Below are 22,970 nucleotides of genomic sequence, written 5' to 3'. Positions count from 1 at the left end.
TAGCTTTGCATAATGCGAAAAAAGTACAAAAACCGAATCCTTGAGGCCAAATCCTCTCACTGCAGAGAATTCTGTAAAGAACAGACCAAAGCGCCTGTCTGAGGTTCTCTCATAAACTACAAACCACTCCACCACTTCAGCTCTCGAGCCATCAGTGGCCCACTGTAACAACTTTGTGGATTTCTTTGATGAAAAAGTCAGAGACATCCATATCTCGCTACACACCAGTAAACCTCCAGAAACTGAGATTCTACCATGCAAGGCGCTTCTTTCGTGGTCCTCTTTCTCCCCAATTTCTGAGCAAGACCTACTGTGAACAATCTCCTAAGTGAAGCCCTCAAACCACTTCAGGAAGCATTTCCCAGGGTCTATCAGCAAACCTCTTGCCACACACCTACTCCCCCTATGGACAACATGATCAACTTCTCTCTTCAACAGGGCCTTGTAGAAAGCTGGCTTTGTATATATTATACCAAAGTAAGGTGTAGTGTGCACTGAGGCCAGGGGATCCCCAGAGATATAGCAGAAGCTAAATTAGATTGTCTCTAACAGCTCTATTTGTGGTTGTGTGGTCGAGTAGTTAGGCTTATCCGAAGGGTGTATAAAACATTAATTGTATTCACTCAATCAAGAACTGAAAGCACACAATCAGAGACCGAATACAGATTAATTCAGTAAGTATAAAAAGGTATACTTAGGTTCTGTTTCTAGAACTAAGCAGAACCTAGCACAGGTAGGTAAAATACACTTTCAAATGCTAAGCTGTACACAGAGATGCAATTGTGAAAGGAAGTGGAATCATTACAGGTTTGTATTGGCTTTCAAAGCAGTTCAAAATACCTTGAAACTACTTTAGGTACATCAAATACTCAGGTGATATGCCTAGATATCACACCGTGGGTCCTACAATACAAAGTTAAGTAAGACTGTTTGCGTTCAAAGCAAAGTTACTTTGGTTGCCAAGCAAAATTCAATTAAACATTTTTAGGAGGAAAATCATAACATGGTTTCCTATGGAAGGAAAGAATGTTATTGGTTTGCATGTAAGTCAATGACCTGCAAGAACAGGTGCTTGGGGTTAGAACCAGGGTTCCCTAAGGTTCAAGGAGGCACTCAAATCGCACCACCAATGGCACTGGGGCGGCCGGATGCAGAATGCAGAGGCCCAATGTTAGCCAATGGGATAGGGGGCCGTCGGTCAGGGGCTGCTCACGAACAGGCCATTGGGTTGTGGTTTCCAAATGGAGATCTGACGTTGAAGAAAAGCCACAGGCTAGGATAGAGAGGTTTCCTGAGGGCAATCACCAGCAGGAGAGGTACATTGGGTTCTTGAGGGATGCCTGGACACTGTTGGTTGCAGTGGTGTCTTTAGGCGTCGGATCTTCTTACCAGCTCCGGTCGGGGAACTCCTCAGGTTTATGCTGCAGGCGTCAGTCTAAAACTCGAGGTAGTTTAGGGATCACCAGATCGCTGGGGATACCTCCTCACAATGTTGGGCCACTCAAACTTAAGCCGTGGGCATCTATGGCAGAACCGCAGAGCCGCCTGGATCCAGGTTCTGTGTTGGAGTCTTTTGTTTGAGCAAATCCGGTGCTCACAGAAGAGAGTCATATTGGTGAAGGCAGGGCAGGTCCTCTGGGTTCAGGATGGCTTCTGGCTCAACCCGGGGTTTGCTGGTCACGGGTCGAAGTCGGGACAGGCCAGTAAGGCTAGAGCCAAAGTAGTTGGTGTCCTCTTTTTCTCGGTCCTTCTTCTTTCTTCTTCTCGTATCTGAGGAGGCAAGGGTCAGGGTCGCCCCTAAATACTAAATTTAGAGGCGTTACAGGGGTGTGCAGGCTGGGACCAATGGGTTCCATCCTGGAGGTCTCCCCCCCCCCCCCATATTATGCCACTGTTAGATCTGGGGGTCTCTAGTTGGCAATGGTATTCACCTTTGTCCAAATAGGGACCCTTACTTCTAAGTCAGGATAAGGGGATTACACTCCTTAATAACCCCCGCTCACCCCCTTGGTAGCTTGGCACGAGCAGACAGGCTTATCTCAGAGGCAGTGTGTTAAGCATTTGTGAATATACACAGTAATACAGTGAAAACACTACAGATGGACACAACACAGGTTTTATAAAAATAAGTATTCTTTATATAGGCTTAACACAAGACCACAAACGACAAAAATCCACAATACTACACTTAGGATTGCTTTAAAGATGATAAAAGTTACTTAGTTCAAGTTGATGATAAATGCGACAAAGTTCTCAACAAAGTACCTGGATGCGTAACGCAAAGTAAACAAAAGGCTCGTAAAAGGGGAGATGCGTCAGTTCCGTGATCCGGGGAAATTGATGCGTTGTACCTCAATGCTTGTGCAGAGTAGGGGATGCGTCGTGATCCTTACCGGTGCGGAGGTGATGCGTAGATTCTCTGCCTGCGGGCCCGTTGCGGTGCGCAAGATGGCACCTTGATACGATGATCAATCAATCAATCATATCATTTGTAAAGCGCACTACTCACCCGTGAGGGTCTCAAGGCGCTGGGGTGGGGAATACTGCTACTGCTCGAAAAGCCAGGTCTTGAGGAGTTTTCTGAAGGTGTGCAGGTCTTGGGTCTGCCGTAGGTGGATGGGGAGGGTGTTCCAGGTCTTTGCTGCGAGGTGGGAGAACGATCTGCCGCCTGAGGTCGCTCTTCGAAAGCGGGGGACTGTAGCGAGGGCAATGTCGGCGGAGCGGAGCTGGCGGGTGGGGGTGTAGAAGCTGAGTCGTCTGTTGAGGTACGTTGGTCCGGTGTTGTGGAGTGCCTTGTGTGCGTGGGTGAGGAGCTTGAAGGTTATCCTCTTGTTGACCGGGAGCCAGTGCAGGTCTCTCAGGTGGAGTGTGATGTGGCTGTGGTGAGGGATGTCGAGGATCAGGCGTGCAGAGGCGTTCTGGATGCGTTGGAGCCGTCTCATGAGTTTGGCCGAGGCTCCTGCGTAGAGGGCGTTTCCATAGTCCAACCTACTGCTGACAAGGGCCTGGGTGACTGTTCTTCTCGTTTCAGTGGGGATCCACTTGTAGATCCTATGGAGCATGCGGAGGGTGTTGAAGCAGGAGGAGGAGATGGCGTTGACCTGTTTAGTCATGGAGAGGGTAGAGTCGAGGATGACTCCTAGGTTGCGTGCGTGGTCAGTGGGTGTTGGAGCGGTTCCCAGTGCGGTCGGCCACCAGGAGTCATCCCAGGCCGAAGGGTCGGATCCGAGGATAAGGACCTCCGTCTTGTCCGAGTTCAGCTTCAGTCGGCTGCTCCTCATCCATTTAGCAACGGCCTTCATTCCTTCGTGAAGGTTGGTTTTGGTGGTGTGGGGGTCCTTGGTGAGGGAGAGTATCAGCTGGGTGTCATCGGCTTAGGAGAGGATGTTGAGGTCGTGCCGATGGGCGACGTGGGCGAGCGGTGCCATGTAGATGTTAAACAGAGTTGGGCTGAGGGATGAGCCCTGGGGTACGCCGCAGATGATCTCGGTGGCTTCGGAGCGGAAGGGGGGAAGGCGGACGCTCTGTGTTCTGCCGGAAAGGAAGGAGGTGGTCCAGTCCAGGGCCTTCTTTTAGATCCCAGCGTTGTGGAGGCGTGTTCGTAGTGTGTGGTGACAGACCGTGTCGAAGGCGGCTGACAGGTCCAGGAGGATGAGGGCCGCCGTTTCTCCGTTGTCCCGCAGGGACTTGATGTCATCGGTGGCGGCGATGAGGGCAGTCTCGGTGCTGTGGTTGCTACAGAACCCGGACTGGGAAGGGTCCAGGATGTTGTTCTCCTCGAGGTAGCGGGTCAGTTGTTCATTGACGGTCTTCTCGATGACCTTTGCCGGGAACGGGAGCAGGGAGATCCGCCTTGGGTGTCTTGAGTAAGGCGTTGATCTCGGCGTGCTTCCAGCTCTCCGGGAAGGTAGCATTCTCAAAGGAGGTGTTGATGACTTTCCGGAGATGGGGTGCGATGGATGTGCTGGTTTTGTTGAATATGTGGTGTGGGCATGGATCTGACGGAGATTCGGAGTGGATGGTGTTCATGATTTTGATGGTGTCATTGTCGTTGATGTTGGTCCAGTAGAGCAGGCGTTTGGTGCGGATGGTGGTCGTGGGGGCGGAGGTCTCAGTGGTTGTCGGGGCGGTCGTGGCATTGAAACTGTTGTGGATGTCTGTGTTCTTGCGGTGGAAGAAAGTGGGCAGCGAGTCGCACAGGTATTGCGAGGGTGGGACGTCGTTGGTGTTGGAGCTGGGGTTGTAGAGTTCCTTCACAATGTTGAAGAGCTCTTTGCTGTTGTGCGCATTGTTGTCTAGGCGGTCTTTGAAGGAGGCACTTTTGGAGGATCTGATGAGGTGATGGTGTCTGCGGGTGGCATTCTTGCGTGGCTGTCCGTTGTTCGTTCACGGAGACAGATCTTCTCCAGATTTCGACAGGTTTGCTTGGAGGACCGGAGGTCTTCAGTGAACCAGCTGGCTTTCTTGTTGGTATGATTGTTGGAGGGTTTCTTGACCGGGGCGAGGGTGTTGGCGCAGTCATTGATCCACTGTCTGAGGTTGCGGGCGGCGGTGTCGGGGTCGATATGGTCGGCAGGTGGGCTCTGGGCGAGGGTGGTGGTTAGCTGGTCTTCGGTGACTTTGCACCAGCAGCGGTGAGGCATCTGTTGGGTGTGGTGGTGCGTGGTGGGTTTCTTGAAGGTGAAGTGGATGCAGCGGTGGACGGTCCAGTGGAGTTCGGTGGTATGGTTGAAGGAGACGTGGGGGCATGCGGAGAAGATGGGGGTCAAGCGTGTGACCGGTGGAGTGGGTGGGTGTTGTGACGAGTTGTCTGAGTCCGAGGTTGGCTAGGTTGTCGATCAGGGTGGTGGAGTTGGTGTCGTTCTCGAGGTGAAAGTTCAGATCCCCGAGGAGGATGTAGTCCGTGGAGGTGCGGGCATGTGTGCTGACGAAGTCGGCGATGGAGTCGCTGAACTGTGGTCGGGGTCCGGGCGGTCTGTAGATGAGGGTTCCTCTGAGGGTGGTGTTCGGGTCGGTGTGGATCTGGAAGTGCAGGTGGTCGGCGGTGCTGAGGGTGTCGTCGATGTTGGTCGAGACTCTGAGAGTGTTCCTGTGGACGATGGCGATTCCTCCTACCGCTCTGTTGGTGCGGTCCTTGCGGGTGATCTTGTAGCCATCTGGGACGGCTATGGCTATGTCGGGTGCCGTGGCGGGGTTCAGCCAGGTCTCCGTCAGGAAGGCGACGTCTGGGGAGGTTGAGTTGAGAAGGTCCCAGAGTTCAACGGCATCTTTTCGGGCGGAGCGGGTGTTGAGAAGGATGCATCTGAGGTGGTTGTTTTTTTTCCTGGTCTGCAGCATGGTGGGGCAGATGCTTGTGAAGCTGCAGTTCCGGCAGGTGAAAGCTCCGTGGGTGCGCTTCGGGGCGGCCAGGAAGCAGGTGTGTGATCGTCCTGTGTTAAGTGCATGGAGGGTTCTGGCATCGTAGCGGTGTCGGGCGTCGTGGCGTTCGTGATGTCCAGGGGTCCTGGCGCTGGGCGGGCTTGCCTTGGGTGCGCCAGGGGTCCTGGCGCTGGACGGGCTTGCCTTGGGTGCGCCAGCGGCGCGCCAGTGCGCGGCCGCGTAGCGGCTTCCATATGAGGGGATGTGGGAGGGAGGAGCAGCTGGGAGGCTGGAGCGGGGCGGTGAATGGGATTGCAGGTGGGCGGGGCCGAAGGGACACAGCCGCGGGAAAATGGGCGGGGGCCGCGGGAGAACTGTGCACAGGAAGGAAAAACAAGTTTAGGCAAGAAAACAAGTACAGGCACAGAGGAATAAAAACAAGTCTAGGCAAGAAAGCAAGTTAGGCACAGGGGAATAAAAACAAGTCTGGGCAAGAAAGCAAGTACAGGCATAGGGGAAAAAAAACAAGTCTGGGCAAGAAAGCAAGTACAGGCACAGGGGAATAAAAACAAGTCTGGGCAAGAAAGCAAGTACAGGCACAGGAGAATAAAAACAAGTCTGTGTAAGAAAGAAAGTTAGGCACAGGGGAATAAAAACAAGTCTGGGAAAGAAAAAAAATTAGGCACAGGGGAATAAAAACAAGTCTGGGCAAGAAAGCAAGTACAGGCACAGGGGAATAATAACAAGTCTGGGCAAGAAAGCAAGTACAGGCACAGGGGAATAAAAACAAGTCTGGGCAAGAAAGCAAGTTCAGGCACAGGGGAATATAAACAAGTCTGGGCAAGAAAGAAAGTTAGGCACAGGGGAAAAATACAAGATTAGGCAAACACAATGCAGGCAGAGCCGAGCAGCAGCGTGTGGAGCGACCTGCCTGCGAGCAGGGTCATAGGTCGCCGGTTGCGATGCGAGAAGATGGCGCCCTTGATGCGACAATGCGATGACGCAGCGATGATGATGCGTGAACGCCCTGGCAGCTTTGCGACAACTCTTTATTTTGAGCCGTGACACGCTTCTCTGGTGATGCAATGGTGACTCTCTCGATGGCATCACGCGTCTCCGGTGATGAGACAGCAGGCAGCTTCGATGAACACACGCTTCCAGGGAGATGCGGCAAAGGCTTGCTTCTCCGGCGATGCAGCGATTTCAGCTGCGGCGACGACCCGCTTCCTCTCGAAGCGTCACACTTCCAGCTCCCAGTGACACGCAAATGTCTGTAGATAGAATTCCCAGCAAGGAAATTCACAGGGGGAGCTGGAGATAAAGTCTTTTGTCCCTGAGACTTCAGCAGGAGGAAAGCACAGTTCAAGCCCTTGGAGAATATTCTGTAGATGATGAAACTCCTTAAAAAGTTTATTCTCCTTTCCTTGGCAGTGAAACAACCACTGCAGGCCAACCCAGCAAACAGCACGCTGGCAGAGGGGCAGTAAAACTCCTGCAGCTTCCTTCGTTCTTCTCCTTGGGAAAAGGTGTCTTGTTCCAGAAGTGATCTAATTTCTTAGGATCATAGTCCCAATATTTAGACCCCAATATCCTTTGTTCTCTGAAGGCAGAGAGGCCTCTGCCTAGTCCAAACCAGTTCCTGAGCACTTTGTTTACATGACTCTCTCCTTCCTTTCACTGTGCAGAGCAGAGACATCAGCCACCCCACAGGAGGTGGATCCAGCACAGGGGAAGGAAAGCACAGCACTGGAACCCTTTGTTGAAAAAATTCCTTCTCTCCTTTCACAGTGCAGGGCAGAGACATCAGACACACCACAGGAGGTGGAGCCAGCATTGTAGAGGGAAGGCCCAGCCCTATTCAGGTCCCAGGTGCAACTCCTCCCTCCCATCTAGATTCACCACTGGGCTGCCCCAGCCTGTCTCCTGGAATCCCCCAGCCCTGTCACTCACAAACCCAGACAAGGAATACACAACCCTGCAGGGGCTGGCCTGGACAGTTAGGCAAGAAAATACCTATTTTCTAAAAGTGGTACTTTCAAACACAGAATATTAGAACCAACTTTACTAAAAGATGTATTTTATCATTCTGAGTTCAGGCATACTAAATTCGAACTTCTAACATGTTCCCTGAGTCAGTTAGGATTATAAGAATGTACTAATATAACTGCCCATTCTATCCTATGGGGAACAGGTAGCTTTGCAATAGTGAAAAACGAAAATGGCTGTAATTCACTATTAGGACATGCTACACACACCAGAGTATGTCCTACCTTATACTTACAATGCACCCTGCCCTTAGGCCTACCTTATGGGTGCCTAATATGAAGCAAAGGGAAGGTTTAGGGAAGTCGACATGGCAGTAGTAGACTGCACACAGGCCTTGCAATGGCAGACCAGAGACACACTTTACAAGCTGCTTCTGTGGGTGGCACAACCAGTGCTGCAAGCCCACCAGCAGCATTTGATTTACAAGCCCCGGGCACACATGGTGCACTGTACTAGGGGCTGACAGGCAAATCAAATAACCCAATCATGGAATCACCAATTAGTACATCAATTTAACATAGGGAGCACTTGCACTGTGGCACTGAGAAAGAGTCGCACAGTGCCCAAAGCATATAACCAGCAAAAACATATTAAAACAGAGGAGGAAATCTGCCAAAATGGAAGGGAGACTCAAGCCAATGATGCCACGTCTAACAGCCACCCTCCAGTGGGAGGGGGCATGAGCATCTCTGTGATTAGCTGGGTTCTCTCATCTTCAAGATGGAGGAGACTGAGATGCGAACTTCACCTCGCCTCTCCCACCTGAGTAGTGGGGTTGGCAAAGTTGGGCACACCTCTATTCCTAACTTGGTTTTCCTGACAATTCTCCCACCCAAAGTGGGGGCCAGAACCAGTGGGAGCCAATTGCAGGGAGCAGCAAAAGGCAGGGTCAGCCAACAAAGGCAGCAGGCCTTTGAAGCTTCCCCTTCGTGGACCCAGCCCATCCTGGCGGAGGAGGCATGATGCCTCTGCCCAGCATGGGCTTTGTTTCTGGACCCAGAGAGTGGAGGCCCTCTACCCAGGGGTCCAGAAACCTGTCTGGTGGTAGCAAATGGCAGGTAGCCACACCGGGGAAGGTTATTTTTCAGGGGCAGCTCTAAGATGCCCTCTCAGTGCATTTTATATTAAATACCACACTGGCATCAGTGTGCGTTTAATATGCTGAGAAGCTTGCTACCAAACTTCCCAGGTTTCAGTAAAGCCATTATGGAACTGTGGAGTTCATCATGACAAAGTCCAAGACCATATACTCTTTATGGCCTTACTGCACTTACAATATAAGAATGTACTTAGACACTGTAGGGGTACAGTGCTCATGCACCTGTACCCTCACCTGTGGTAAAGTGCACCCTGCTAGAGGGGGTGACTTACCTAGGCCATAGGCAGTGGGTTGCAGCCATTGCACACAGGGATGCGTGCCATGTTGACTCTTCACTTTTCTCAGCACCAAAACACGCAGCCTGCAACTGCAGTATGTGGGTGTTAAGGTGCAGGGTCTCCAAGGGTGACACAATTGGTACTGCGAGAGGCCTTCCCTGGTCACAGTGCCCTTGGTACTCATGGTATCTGTTACAAGGGGCTTACCTGTGGCCAGAGCTGTGCCAATTGTGGGTGCAGACGTACAGTTTAAAGAAAGAACGCAGGCCATGGGAACCTGATTGGCAGGGACCCAAAACACATCAAGTCAAAGTGCATCAAATGTCAGGCAAAAAGTGGGGGGTAACAATGCAAAAAGGGGCACTTTCCAACAGACATATTTCCAGAATGACTAAAAGTGGGTCAAGTCTCTCCTCTCTTGGAAAAACTATCTCTCGACCCAGAGAACATGAACAACTACTGACCAGCTTCCATAATTTCGTCTCAAAGAAAGTTGCGTTGCTTCCAAGCTCACTTCACACATCGGAACAAACAACTTCCAAGACTTTCCTCAATCAGGTTTTTGTCACAATACAGAAACTGCAATCCTACAAATAGTCGACGGCTCGCTTAGAATCCTCGACGCCGGGAACTCCTTCAGCTGCTTTCGACACTGTCAACCAACTGGACCACCTTCATCTTGAACAGGACTGCCCTTCCCAACATCGACAGAGGGAGAGCTCTCCAGTGTACAACATCACACTTGAGCCTTTGCAAGGGTGGAACAAGATTCCTTGTATAACGAAGCGCTGGATCAAGGGTTATGTATATTCCAAGCTAACGGAACCCGTCCGTAACCACTCGAACCGGGCAATCCCTGTGTATCGCTGGCGATTTCCCACTCACAACAAACACGACAGATGTGAGCCAATTCACTGTGTAACCCGAGTATCTCCCATAGATCGCCAGTACATCCAAGAGGCAGATCAACGATCCCCTGGGGTTCGTCAGGTACAATAGGACATCATCTGCATACAATGACACCTTATCCTCCCAGCCCAGATTCAATCTCATACCACAGATTGACTGGTCCTGCCGTATCTAAGCGGCCAGCAGCTCCACTGCAAAGGCGAACAGGAGTGGGGACAGGGGGCACCCTTACCAGGTTCCCCTACTAAGGGAAAAATCGGAGGATTTGCGGTTGTTGACCACCACCTGGGCTATTGGATCAGAATACAAAAGCCGAATCCAACCACAGTATTCTTCCCCAAAACCCAGCTTGGCTAAGACTGCGAATAAGTATGGCCACTGAACCACGTCGAAGGCCATTGTAGAATCTAATGACACTATTACTGCCGGTTCCAATATTGTGGAAGCTCTCCCCAGCACTCCATGAAGTCTCCGCAGGGCTGTATTTTGGTGAGGCATAAACCCCGACTGGTCGGGGTGAATCAGTGAGAAAATCACTTTGACCAGTCATGTCGCCAGTATCTTGGCGAGGACCTTAGGTTCCACGTTTAATAATGATATCGGTCGATATGAACCGCAGCTCGTCTTGGGCTTACCCTCTTTGTGGATCACAACTATATTCGCCACCCGTTGGTCATATGGCAGCTGCCCCTTCTCCCTGCTTTCCATCAACATGGACCGGAAATGGGGGGCCAACTTGTTGGAGTTTAGTTTGTATAACTCAATAGGAATCCCGTTTGGCCCCTTGGCTTTGCCGAGTTGTCGCCCTTGATCACCTGCGCCACCTCACCAATGGTGATGGGGGAATCCAAATATACTCTATTTTCGTCCGAGAGGGTGGGGAGCTGTATATCTCTAAGCATCACCGCATTTTCCATCTCCATGTATTTTGTCGGTGCAGTATCGACTGAACGATAATGGGCCGCGAAAGTGTCAGCTATTGCCTGTGGGTCTGTGACCGGAACCAAATCCGGCCCCTCTATTTCAGGTACCACTCAGGACAACCACTCCCGCCTGTCCAGCCACGCTACCAATCGTCCCGCCTTATCCTCAAGTTCGTACAGTCTGCCCTGAACCTCCCTGCTCTGGGCCTTCCTTCGCACTCTTTAACAAAGCATGGGCTGTGGCGGCACAGTCCTCAGTTCGTTTTTAGGTCTCGCCTATTCTATTCCGCAAGGAATGAATTGCGAGTCTAATGCCACTGAACCACTACTTCAGGCCAAGGGCTCTCCTCCAGCGGATTTTGGACAGTTCACGTGAATCACAATCACGTGACCTGCTCTCATGCACGAGCCTTCCCCCTGGCAGCAGCATTTCTCCTTTCACGGCCGCCAGGCCACATCAAAGGGTTCCGCTGCCCTGCCCCCTGCTTCACGGCCATCTGTTCCCCAGCTCCAGCACCCCCCCTCTCTCTCACCGCACACAGCCTTACTCTGATTTCTCCTACCCCTCCCTAGCCAGCTTCCCCCAGGCCGTGTTCCCTCCCACCTTTCCTCCTCGCTGTCCCTCCGCTCCCCGCCCCCCCGCCGCTTGCATTTCCCATACTTGTTTGTTTCATTACTTGCTCCCTGTCTCCACTTCCACTCCCACTCCCACTCCCACCCTTCCCCTTTTCCTCTTTCTCACTCCTTCTCGCTTTATTCGCCTCTTTCGTTATTCCTCCTCCAATCCAGAGGTTCACTACCTCTTCATTTCATCTTCATTTTCCCTGTTCGCTCTCTGTTTCGTTGTGTTCTTTATAACATGTTAATGTTAATTTTATGGGTGTCTTATATAGCGCTCGGCTACTCCAAGGAGTGTCCCGGCGCTTTCTAACCCACAGCAGACTAAAGAGGGCAGGCGAAAAAGGAGAAAAGAACAAGCAGATTACTGTCCATAGAGCCACGTCTTCAGACCCTTTCTGAAGGCCAGCAGGTCCAAGTACAGCGGATCGACAGAGGGAGGGTATTCCATAGCTGGGGAGCCAAGCGTTTAAAAGAGCGTCCCCCTACCCTTGCTTTCCTAACAGCAGGGACAATGGCAAGACCAAGAGATTCCGATCTGAGGGATCTAATTGGTTTGTAGAAAGCAAGACGCTTCTGAATATATTCAGCTCCCACAGCATGGAGTGCCTTATGCGCCAGCGTAAGTGTTTTAAAAACAATCCGCTTCCGAATAGGCAGCCAGTGTAGGTAGTTTAAGAGATCCGAGGCTCTCGCTCGGCGAGGTAGGCCAAAAATCGCCCGTGCCGCCGAGTTTTGGACCACCTGGAGTCTTTGTAGTAGATAATCCGGAAGACCCAAATATAAAACATTTGAGTAGTCCAGCCTAGAACAAATAAGAGCCTGGACCGTAGTCTTCCTATGCGCTAGCGGGAGCAGGGGAAGGAACTTGCGTAACATTTTGAGGTGACCATAGCAAGTGCCAGTCAGAACAGTTTGGAAGGCTTTTGATCAGTTAGGCTCCGGGTGCACTGCCCGTATATACGCACATCAGTATAGAATTGCTAACTATTGAGGTGCAAGACAGCGAGTGGAAAAACCTTGAACCACTCGATTGAGTAGAAAAAACTACCCCTACATGAACAGACTCGGTTGCCATTGCACTCTAGACGGTTAATACAATGTTAAGTAACAAATTTCAACCACGATAATGACAAAATGACAGAACTATCAAAACAAAAGAACTCTCAATAGGTAAATCTTGGAGTCTTTAATGTTGCAAACAGCCAGCCGACACGTGTTTCATCGCACTCGCGATTCCTCAGGGCTAGATGGCTGTGTTCCAATCAGAAGGTCGCTCAGCTGGTGATATTTCCAACCCAGCCGGGCCCTTGACCGCAGATACTCCGTTCGAGTATCCGATGAGAAATCAATTATAAATTGGTCTGTATCAGTAGTTTCCCGCTTGAAGATCAAAATGTATAGTTTTCCACTTTTGTTGCCCACGGCGAGTAGGGTAATACTCTATTAGTTGAAGGTAAATTTCTAATGCCGTGATTGCCTCCGATGTGTCTGGCGCTTCCAGCTAGATCAAGCGGAGAAGCGGCGTGTAATGCGTCCGGACCCGACGGCCGTGTTCCTGTTTGGACGCCAAACAGGAACACGGCCGTCGGGTCCGGACGCATTACACGCCGCTTCTCCGCTTGATCTAGCTGGAAGCGCCAGACACATCGGAGGCAATCACGGCATTAGAAATTTACCTTCAACTAATAGAGTATTACCCTACTCGCCGTGGGCAACAAAAGTGGAAAACTATACATTTTGATCTTCAAGCGGGAAACTACTGATACAGACCAATTTATAATTGATTTCTCATCGGATACTCGAACGGAGTATCTGCGGTCAAGGGCCCGGCTGGGTTGGAAATATCAACAGCTGAGCGACCTTCTGATTGGAACACAGCCATCTAGCCCTGAGGAATCGCAAGTGCCAGTCAGTCCAAGGATCTGGGACTTAAGAGATAGGCTGTTGTCAATTTTAACCCCCAAGTTCTTAGCAGCCAGAGAGGAGGACGCAGGAGGGAACATGTTCACAGGCCACCAATCCTGCCAGCTCGGGTCAGCCTGACACCCGAAGAAAAGCACCTCCGATTTATCTGGGTTGCACTTGAGGCTGTTTCGCTGAAACCACTCGAAAGCAGCCCCAAGACACCCGCGGATGCTCTCTCCGTCAAACTCAGCCCCCTTACCACAAGTGAAAAGGAGCTGGGTGTCATCGGCGTATGACACGATCTGAGCCCCAAAGGACTCCGCCAGCACCGCCAAAGGGGTCATAAAGATATTAAAGAGAGTCGGGCTCAGCACTGACCCCTGAGGGACTCCGACCTCCATAGGCGGTACTTCGGCTGAGTATGGGGGGGCCCAGACCACCTGCCGGCGACCAGCTAAATAAGATCTGAACCAGCTCAACACCGTCCCTCTCATACAACATACCACTCTCATACAAACTCCCTTACATCTCTTTTATGTCTCAGACTCGAAGGTGAAAGTATCATTCATCTTGTCTCATTAATCTGGGCATTTTTACTGTTTGGGTTCTGCGCATGCGCTCTTTATATATGCAAGACTATGAAAACTGTCTGTGGGGGCATGGCACCACTTCGCCACATCTTCCTTCCTTCTTCCGTCTCTCGCTCCCCATACCTCTAGTTTCGCACCAGGCCGTGTATATCCCGTGGGCCCTAGAAACAGGCCGGGAGCCCCTCGCCATGACTAATCACACTGCCAGGCGGACACCGGACGCCCCTTCCTGAAGCAATAAACGCCAGCATTTTATGGGGCCCTCCCCCTGCTGGAGCCCAAACTCAGCATCAGCCACTTCTCTGTGATATAACCATGTTTCAAACCGGTCAATGTGAAAAGTTCAGTTGCAGATTGTTACAGATTTGGCTGGAAACAGACTACTTTTTTTTACCAAACATTTCATACACGTCTGTAAAATGGTGGCACGCACTCTCTCAATTTTGCTGCCCAACTCCAAACACGTGAAGTGCCCGCACCCACTCACCAAAATTAAGAAAGAACTTTAAAACAAGCACACCCGAGAAGACAGAGAGCGCGTCCTGATCAGCAGGCCACTGTGTACTGCTTGACCGGAGAGGATGCCCTGAACCTTCGCTTCTGGGAACCACTGCTTTTCGGACTGAACGCATAGTCTGGACCCGGGAAAACTCTGAAGATCAGCCGAACTACTTAGCTTGAAAGCATCCTGACACTTGATCACCCAATGCCGTGAACGAGCAAGGAAGGAAACCAAGTCCTCCGGTGTAAGACTAATTAAGAAACGAAGGAGTTGCGAGCCGCACACTGCAGGGCTATGAATAGACGCTGCACAGGCTCCAGGCAACAGAGCAAAATTCAGCAATAACAGCAGGTGGCCACGTGCCTGCCACAAACAGCCCACCACGCAGCCACAATAACAGTCTGTGCACAATGCACCAATAGAGAAGTGTGTGACACTTGGGCCAGTGTGTTTGTGTATTAGGGGAGACTAGAGTGAAAGGGGTTGTCAGAGCAAGCACTAACAGAGGTTTTTTTTTTTTAGGGGACTTGTTTGCATGTTTTGACGTGGCTGAGTGGGAAACAAATCGTTTCTCTTTTATTGCAGAAGCAACATTTCAAATATGTGTTCCTGCTATCCACGTGAGTTGGAAATTACGTAAAACATGTTATTTCTGTGAGAAGGGCGGTGGTTAGGCTTCGACTCTAGATTTCTACCGCCCTCACTCTACCGCCCTCACTCTACTGCCCTCACTCTACCACTCTACCGCCCTCACTCTACCACCCTCACTCTACTGCCCTCACTCTACCGCCCTCACTCTACCGCCCTCACTCTACCGCCCTCACTCTACCACTCTACTGCCCTCACTCTACCACTCTACTGCCCTCACGCCCTCACTCTTCCGTGCTCACGCCCTCAGTCTACCGCGCTCACACCCTCACTCTACCGTCCTCACTCTACCACTCTACCGACCTCACTCTACCACCCTCACTCTACCAACCTCATGCCCTCACTCTACTACTCTACTGCCCTCACACTTAGGTCTCGCCTATTCTATTCCGCAAGGAATGAATTGCGAGTCTAATGCCGCTGAACCACTACTTCAGGCCAAGGGCTCTCCTCCAGCGGAGTTTGGACAGTTCATGTGAATCACAATCACGCGACCTGCTCTCATGCACAAGCCTTCCCCCTGGCAGCAGCATTTCTCCTTTCACGGCTGCCAGTCCACATCAAAGGGTTCCACTGCCCCGCCCCCTGCTTCACGGCCATCTGTTCCCCAGCTCCAGCACCTCCCCTCTCTCTCCCCGCACACAGCCGTACTCGGATTTCTCCTCCCCCTCCCCAGCCAGCTTCCCCCAGGCCATGTTCCCTCCCACCTTTCCTCCTCTCTGTCCCTCTCTCTCCGTACATCCTTTAACTTTGTCCACCTCCTCCTTTATCTCAGCTCCCGTCTTTCTCGCTGATCTCCTTGTACTTTCTCACATGCCATCCCCTGTCTCACGTTTCTCACCGGTTCTGTCCCTTTTCACCTCTCTTTCACCTGTCTCCCACCATAGTTACTGCTTTGTCTGTCCCACCTGGTTGTCTCAATATCGCATACCTATATCTCACCTTTCCTCAATTGGTTATTCTACCCTTTCTCTGCCCGCATAATTATGGATTTGCTGCATTTTCAGGATAATCCACCACCTGCTGCACAGTTTACAACATAGTTAAAGATCGTGCAGGCAGTTCTGATGAGATTCCTATGAAAAGTTATAGTACGACAGCATATCAGACCCCCCAGGATATAGCGGCATGGATTCGCAAATTTAGCGGCACAAATATGGAAATTCAGCGGCACAAATATGGAAATTTAGCGGCATTTTAGCTGCACTTTATTTTACTCATAAGCATTCATTTTCAGCCTTAAATCAATGGAAACTGTTTTAGCGGAGTATTCCACTTTGATTAGGCAATCTGGAATATGGAATAGAGGAAGCAGCCCACAGGTTAAGGCTGTTATCCCTTGGAATTGCAATTCTTCATCTGCCAGTTGGGCTAAACAGAAGTGTGAGGTCTAAAATTTTGTGTCACATTTTGTGATGTCAATTCCTGTGAGGTCATGGGTCTTGATGCCACTTCCTGTGATGGGACATGCCATGTCACGCTCAATGATGTCACTCAATGTGATGTCACGCGCTATGCTGCCTAACTTGGTTAGACCCCCCCACTTCTGTTTTTTAGGACCTGTGCCCTCCTAAGAAGTGAAATAAAGACAAAACAAGACAACAGGCCTCCTCCATCCATGTAGCCAGAATCAGGGAGAACATCCCTGTCTCCATCAGGGCCCCCCCCCCCAGCGCGGCTGCAATGCAGGGATTGAGTGACAGGCACTCACCCACACCTGACCCCCCCCCCCCCCCCCTGCATGTCTGGTTTCTGCCCCCAAAGCTCTCCTGCCTCTGAAGTCATGGCTCCTGCCTGGGATCCGAGGGGCAGGCGCAGAGTACAAATGATGCGGAAATGAGTCCTGTTCCTAGGGAGGGCCGTGCCAGGGCTTAGAAGCCCCGCTGCGAGTCTAGACTGCGGACGGGCCCCCCCGTGCAACTCACGACACCCACAACGAGGCGCTTCACATGTCGTAACCAGGGGGCCCGGCCTGGAAAGGATAAAAAGAATGTGGCCCCCCCCTTCCAGCCATAAAAGAAAAATATGCCACTAATGGGAGGACCCAGGGGGTTGGCTTCTCGTGCAATGACACACACCGACCCCAAAATCACCGCAAGCCCCTGACACCTGCCAGAGCCGAGGATAACAGGAGGGGGCGTGAAAAACAAAGCCTCATTAACAAGTGAAAGGTCTTTTAATGACCTGTGAAGTACTCGGGTGCGGCTGGCAGCTCAAAAACTGACTGTCTGTGTGTGTCCTGGGAAGCTGCTGACACACACGAGTGGGAGGGTGGGGGGGGGATGCGCACAGCCACTAAAAGGCATTGTTTGTTTTGCTGTCTCCCGGTAGAGACACTTTTGTGTAAATATCGCGGCCAATATGGTTATTATCGCGGCCATCGCGGTAATCTGCCGATTTCGCGATTTTTTTCGTGAATCGCGAAATCGCGATAAACTGGAGGGTCTGGCATATGTCTCAAAGTCGAGAACGAAAGGCGAAAATTCTCCAAGTTATTATTAAATCATGCGTGCCTCTTAAAACTTGTGCTGCTTCCTCGTGGCTGCTTGCAGGAATTTTATCGATGTTCATCAAACCATCCCTCCCACAGGCTTCCCCAGCGTGCGCTCGGCCAGCCTCCCTTCTCCTCCCCCCTAATCACCACCCCCTCCCTCTCCATCACGGCCGCAGGCCGTGACTCATCTGCTTCTCCTGCCCACCCCCGTTGCGCTCTCCCCAGGCCCCCCTTGCCTACATAACATTTGGTCTTGTGCTAGAGTATCTGTCATCTCTTGCGGTATTCTTTAACCCTCTTCTCCTCCTTTATCTCAGCTCCCGTCTTTCTCACTGATCTCCTTGTACTTTCTCACATGCCATCCCCTGTCTCACCGGCTCTGTCCCTTTTCACATGCTTTGGCCTGCTACTCCATAACCTGGTTTTCGACCCTGCTATGCCGAGTCTTCTGGTTCAGTGGACGAATGTAACCACTGTAGCGGCCTGTGTTCACCTCATGGTCACAGGTTCAAATATTGGTGGGTCCACTCAGCCTTTCATCCTTCTGAGGACTCCCTCTCCAATCCCTCTCTCTCTCACCTCTCTCTTGCCTCTCTCCCCTCTCCTCACTCTCTCCAGGCCTGACTCTCTCCTCCCCTCTCACCACTCTCCCCTCTCACCACCACTTTCCCCTCTCAACACCACTCTCCTCACCACATCAAAGTGCTTCTCCTCCCCGAATTATTTTTTACAGCCGCCCGGCCGCACTTGAAGTTTCACGCCCGCCATACAACATACTACCACACATACAACCACACGCACAACCACATCAGTGCACGCTTTCACCAGTCACACACACACCACCAGCCGTCGGTGCACGCTTTCACCAGGCACACACACCACCAGCCGGCAGTGCACGCTTCCACCACAGCACCATTCAGCACCACCACAGCACCACTCAGCACCACTACAGCAGCACTCAGGGGCACCACAACATCACTATGCGCTACAACAGCATCAATCTGTGCAACCATTCAACAACTGGTTCAAATATTTTCTGTCAATGTTTCAAGCTTTATTACAAATGTCATAAAAAGATGTTAAATGTTTTCACTTCTGTTCTTGTTAAAACATTGTGATTTGTCAGATCAATACATGTACGACAGGGGAAAACTAAACATGTACCTTTACTAATGCTATAGATGTAACATTTGCTAACTTTATAACTATTGGCATTTCTAATAACAAAAGTAATACTTTTATATTTTGAAAAACAAACAAATTCTTTACATTTTACACACCAAAAGCTCAAACTTTTCTATTGCGAGACCTATTGCATTGCAAATGCTTGTTCTCTTATCAAACCAACCGCTCCCAAATTGTGAAAATGGCAACTCGTTCTCCAGACCAGTCAATATACATCAAGGGGTCGGTGAAAATGTGCTGGCCTGGTATAAGAAGTCCACTAATGTAAGTGGGTACCCTGCACCAGTCCAGTCACCCCTTATGGTGTTTTAAGAGGTCTTAGACAACCTTAGAAAGCTCTCTTAATGGTAGCTGTGGAGAGCAGCCTTCAGGCTTAGCCCAGATGGAGTGTAAAGCAGCTTCTTATACTGGAATGCAATCTTATAGTATAGATTAAGTGAAAAAGAACCACACAAGGTATTTATGAAAATATTTATTTATTATGTAATACTCTCTAACACGTTTAGATATCTCCTACCTGGAGATAAACACAATGCACACAATACTTTGAAAAGATATACAGTAAATAGCACAGAATTCACAGAGGGCCCTGGGGGCGGGGGAATAAAACCATATACTAAGAAAGTGGTATAAGAACCAAGACTCAGGTAAAGAAAAGATTGAGGGGATGTAGAAGTGCAGGGGACTCAAGGAACCACCCAAGATGAGTAGATAGGGACACCACAGAGAGCATGTGCAGTGTGGGAATATGACCACCTGCTCCGTACAACTCTACGTGTTAGTCGTGGTTGGTATGTTAAAGATTAAGGACCCTTCCCAGTGGAGCCTGAAGAAACCCTGTGGAAGACAGAAGGTCTGAGAGCCACCCCACCTATGGGTACCCTAGTGCCCATGTTACCAACACCAGAGAAGCCAGGTGCATAGGTGTGAAGTGGTGTCGAAAACCACTGTCGAACACAATGGAGGACTTCAGGAAAGTGCCGGTTCTTAAGGAGGAGAAAGTGTCCGGTGGAATCAAAAGGTTGATTCTAGTTGAGAGGTACCTGCAAGCAGAGGGGATAGAGTCTATGCCAATCAAGAGTGACCAGGAGATCTGGAAGACAAATGCCCACCAATGTAGGGAGTTGCAGGAGTTGATGATGACCTTGACTCTGCAGCTGAGAGGACAAGGCGACGCTGAGGAAGAGCAGGAGCCGTGCCTGAGTTGTCGCACGCCAGATGTCGAGTGCTAAGGGATCGGTATTCAACAGGATCCCGGTGGCGGGCTGGAAGGACTCGAGGGGACACGGAAAGAAGGTAAAGAGGGTTTTATTGACTTTAACAGTAGCCTTCGGCGTACAGCGCTCTATAACAGGGGAGTGGTGTTTCAGTGTCCTTCTTCTCTGGGGAAAGTCATTCCTTCCAGTGTTCTAGGCCTCGTCTTCTCCTCTCCATGGTGCTTGTGGGGATTAGACGCTAGTCCAGTCGTCGATATAAGCAAGAAAAGAAAACAGACTGACTTCAGTTGGGTGCCCAATATATATAGTGCCAGGGAAAGGGTGTGAGGGGTCACTCGTGAGCATAAACAATTAGAGCAAAAAAAGTTATAACGTGGTGTCGAGCTTGCTCAGGGAGGGGAGTGACAGGACCGTTCGAGTGCTTCTTCAGGGCGGTTTAAAACCCTTCCTACCCGCCCAGCCCGAGATACGTGAACGTACCTGTGAAAGCCACGCTTCCCCTGAAGCGTGGCTGGGCGATGTGCCTTGACGTTGGCCTCCTGGCTCCGCTATTCGTTGGGTCATCTCCGCTCTCGATACTTCTCCGAACCTTCTCGCTACATTCTCCTCCGCTTTCTCTCCCCCGCTCACGCCTTCGCCTCCTCCGGGTGTATCACACACCGATGTGACTTCTCTTCCGGTATTTACCCCGTCATCTTCCTCCGTGTCACGCACGGGGCCGGGGCGTTGCTCGAACTCGGCCCAGTTAAAGAAACAGTGTTCGCCTACGGGGTCGGGTACAAACAACGCTGGGTCCGAACGCTTCCAGTTTTCCGCTTGCTGTGTAAAAAGAGGGGAGAAGGTACTGTTCGTATGTTTAACGGCTGTACACAGGTTAGGCTCAGTTCTGTCCTGCGTCACCTCGTCACACACCACCCCCACTGGATTCTCCCGATCGGGGGATATGAAACCAAGAAAGAAAATCAGCACTACCGTTATCGAACTCCTTTCGATGGCAGACTTTGAAGGAGAACGGTTGGAGTGTCAAAAACCATCTCAGAACACAGGGATTTTGGGTAGGTTATGGCTCATCCACTGGAGTGGAGCATGATCGGTGTACAGGGTGAATGGGTGACCTTCGAGATAATATCTTAACTTATTTACGGCCCACTTAATTGCGAGACACTCTTTCTCTATGGTCGGGTACTTCATCTCCCTGTGGAAGAGTTTCCTGCTGATGTAGAGTATAGGGTGTTCTACTCCGCCCATGGACACTTGAGATAACACAGTCCCCCCACCCCCCCTCCCCTCCCCCCCCCCAATAGTCGGATGCGTCTGTGTGGAGGATAAAAGGTTTTGTGCAATCTGGGGAGGACAACACTGGACTGGTGGTAATGACTCTCTTTAGGAAGTTGAAGGCTCTCCACATGTCGGGGGTAGGACTCTGATAAGCTAGTGGTTGGTAGTCTTTCTTTAGTGTTTCTGTGAGTGGAGCAGCAATCTCGGAAAAGGAGGGGATGAAGCGGCAATAGTATCCGATTAACCCAAGCAAGGCCCTCATCTCTTTTTTTACTCTTGGGGAAAGGGGTATCAGCTATAGCCCTGATCTTCTCTATCTGGGGTTCAATCATTCCATGTCCCAGAACATAACCCAAGTATTTTACTTCTGGAAGCCTATACGAGATTTTTTTGAGTTTACGTGTAGGCCAGCTTCCTTAAAACTCCCAAAAATGGTTTGCAGGTGTTCTAAGTGGCTTTCCCAAGAGGGACTGAATATTATAATGTCGTCCAGGTAGGCGGAGCTGAATGTTTGGTGTTCTCTCAGTATTTCGTTCATCAGGCGTTGGAATGTAGCGGGGGCTCCGTGCAGCCCAAAAGGGAGAACATTGAATTTGTATAGGCCATCAGGAGTTGCAAAGGCCGTCTTTTTTCGGTCCTCTTCTCTTAGGGGCCCTTGCCAATAGCCCTTAGTCAGGTCCAACGTACTGATGTATTACGCCTCTCCTAGTTTTTCGATTAGTTCATTGATGCATGAGATTGGGTAAGCATCGAAGGAGGAATTGGAATTTAGTGCTCGAAAGTCCATACAAAATCTCGTACTCCCATCGGGTTTGGGCACCATTACAATCGGTGAGGACCATTCGCTCCGGGAGGGCCGGATTACGCCTAGTTTTAGCATTTCCTGGACCTCTTTCTGTATCACTGATCTCTTGGCGGTGGGGATCTGGTAGGGACGTTGCTTGAATATAGTTACGTTGTTTCGATTCTATGCTCTATCATCGTGGTCTTCCCAGGCAGGGCCGAAAACAGCGACGCGAAAGGCTCCAGGATGTTGTGTAGGCTCTCTTCCTCTGTTCGTCTAAGGTCTTCATTAACCACCAATTCTTCTAACTTTGAGGTAGATGAGGCCCTTGTGGGTAAGGTGAGGTGGTTGGCCTTTGGTGGAGGTCCGATCCACTTCTTTAAAGCATTGATGTGGTAGGTCTGTGTCTTTCGAGGGGATATCTGTATCCTATAGGTCGTTTTCCCAATAGTATCGATCATTTTATAAGGTCCCATCTATTCTGATTGAAATTTTTTTGTGGAAGAGGGCAATAAGACCAGAGCCCAATCGTTCACTTTGAGGCGTCTCCATTTCTTCCCTTTATCATAGCACGCCTTTTGTCTTTTCTGGTTTGTCTCTAGGTTGGAATATGCCAATTCTCTTAATTTTCCTATGTTGTTTTTAAGTAACTGGCTATACTCCAGGATGCTTCTCTCTTCTCCTTGTTTTTCTGCTTCCCAGGCTTCCTTTGGCATTTTGAGGAGTGTTCTGGGCTGGCATCCATATAACATTTCAAAGGAAGAACAGCCCAGGCTGCTTTTGCGTCTGTCCTCTAATCACGTATAAGGCTAAGGTAAGGATGAGGTCCCATTCCCTCCCATTCACAAAAAGCATTTTTTTTAGGGTAGTCTTGAGTGTTCCATTATAGCGCTCCACTAGTCCGTCGGTCTGTGGGTGGTATACCAACGTCTTGATCTGATGGAGGTCCAAGAGTCGGCCCACCTCCCGCATTAACCGAGACATCAATGTGTGCCTTGATCCGTTAGGATCTCCTTTGGGAAGCCTACGTGTGAAAATAGCTCAATAAACTTCTCTGCTATAACCTTGGAAGTTGGGTTTTCAGTGGAAAGGCCTCTGGGAATCTAGTTGCATAGTCTACTATGACTAATGCA

This window comes from Lissotriton vulgaris, chromosome 1_1 (genome assembly GCF_964263255.1).
Source record: "Lissotriton vulgaris chromosome 1_1, aLisVul1.2, whole genome shotgun sequence".
NCBI lineage: Eukaryota > Metazoa > Chordata > Amphibia > Caudata > Salamandridae > Lissotriton > Lissotriton vulgaris.
Note: the sequence above shows the minus strand (reverse complement) of the source record.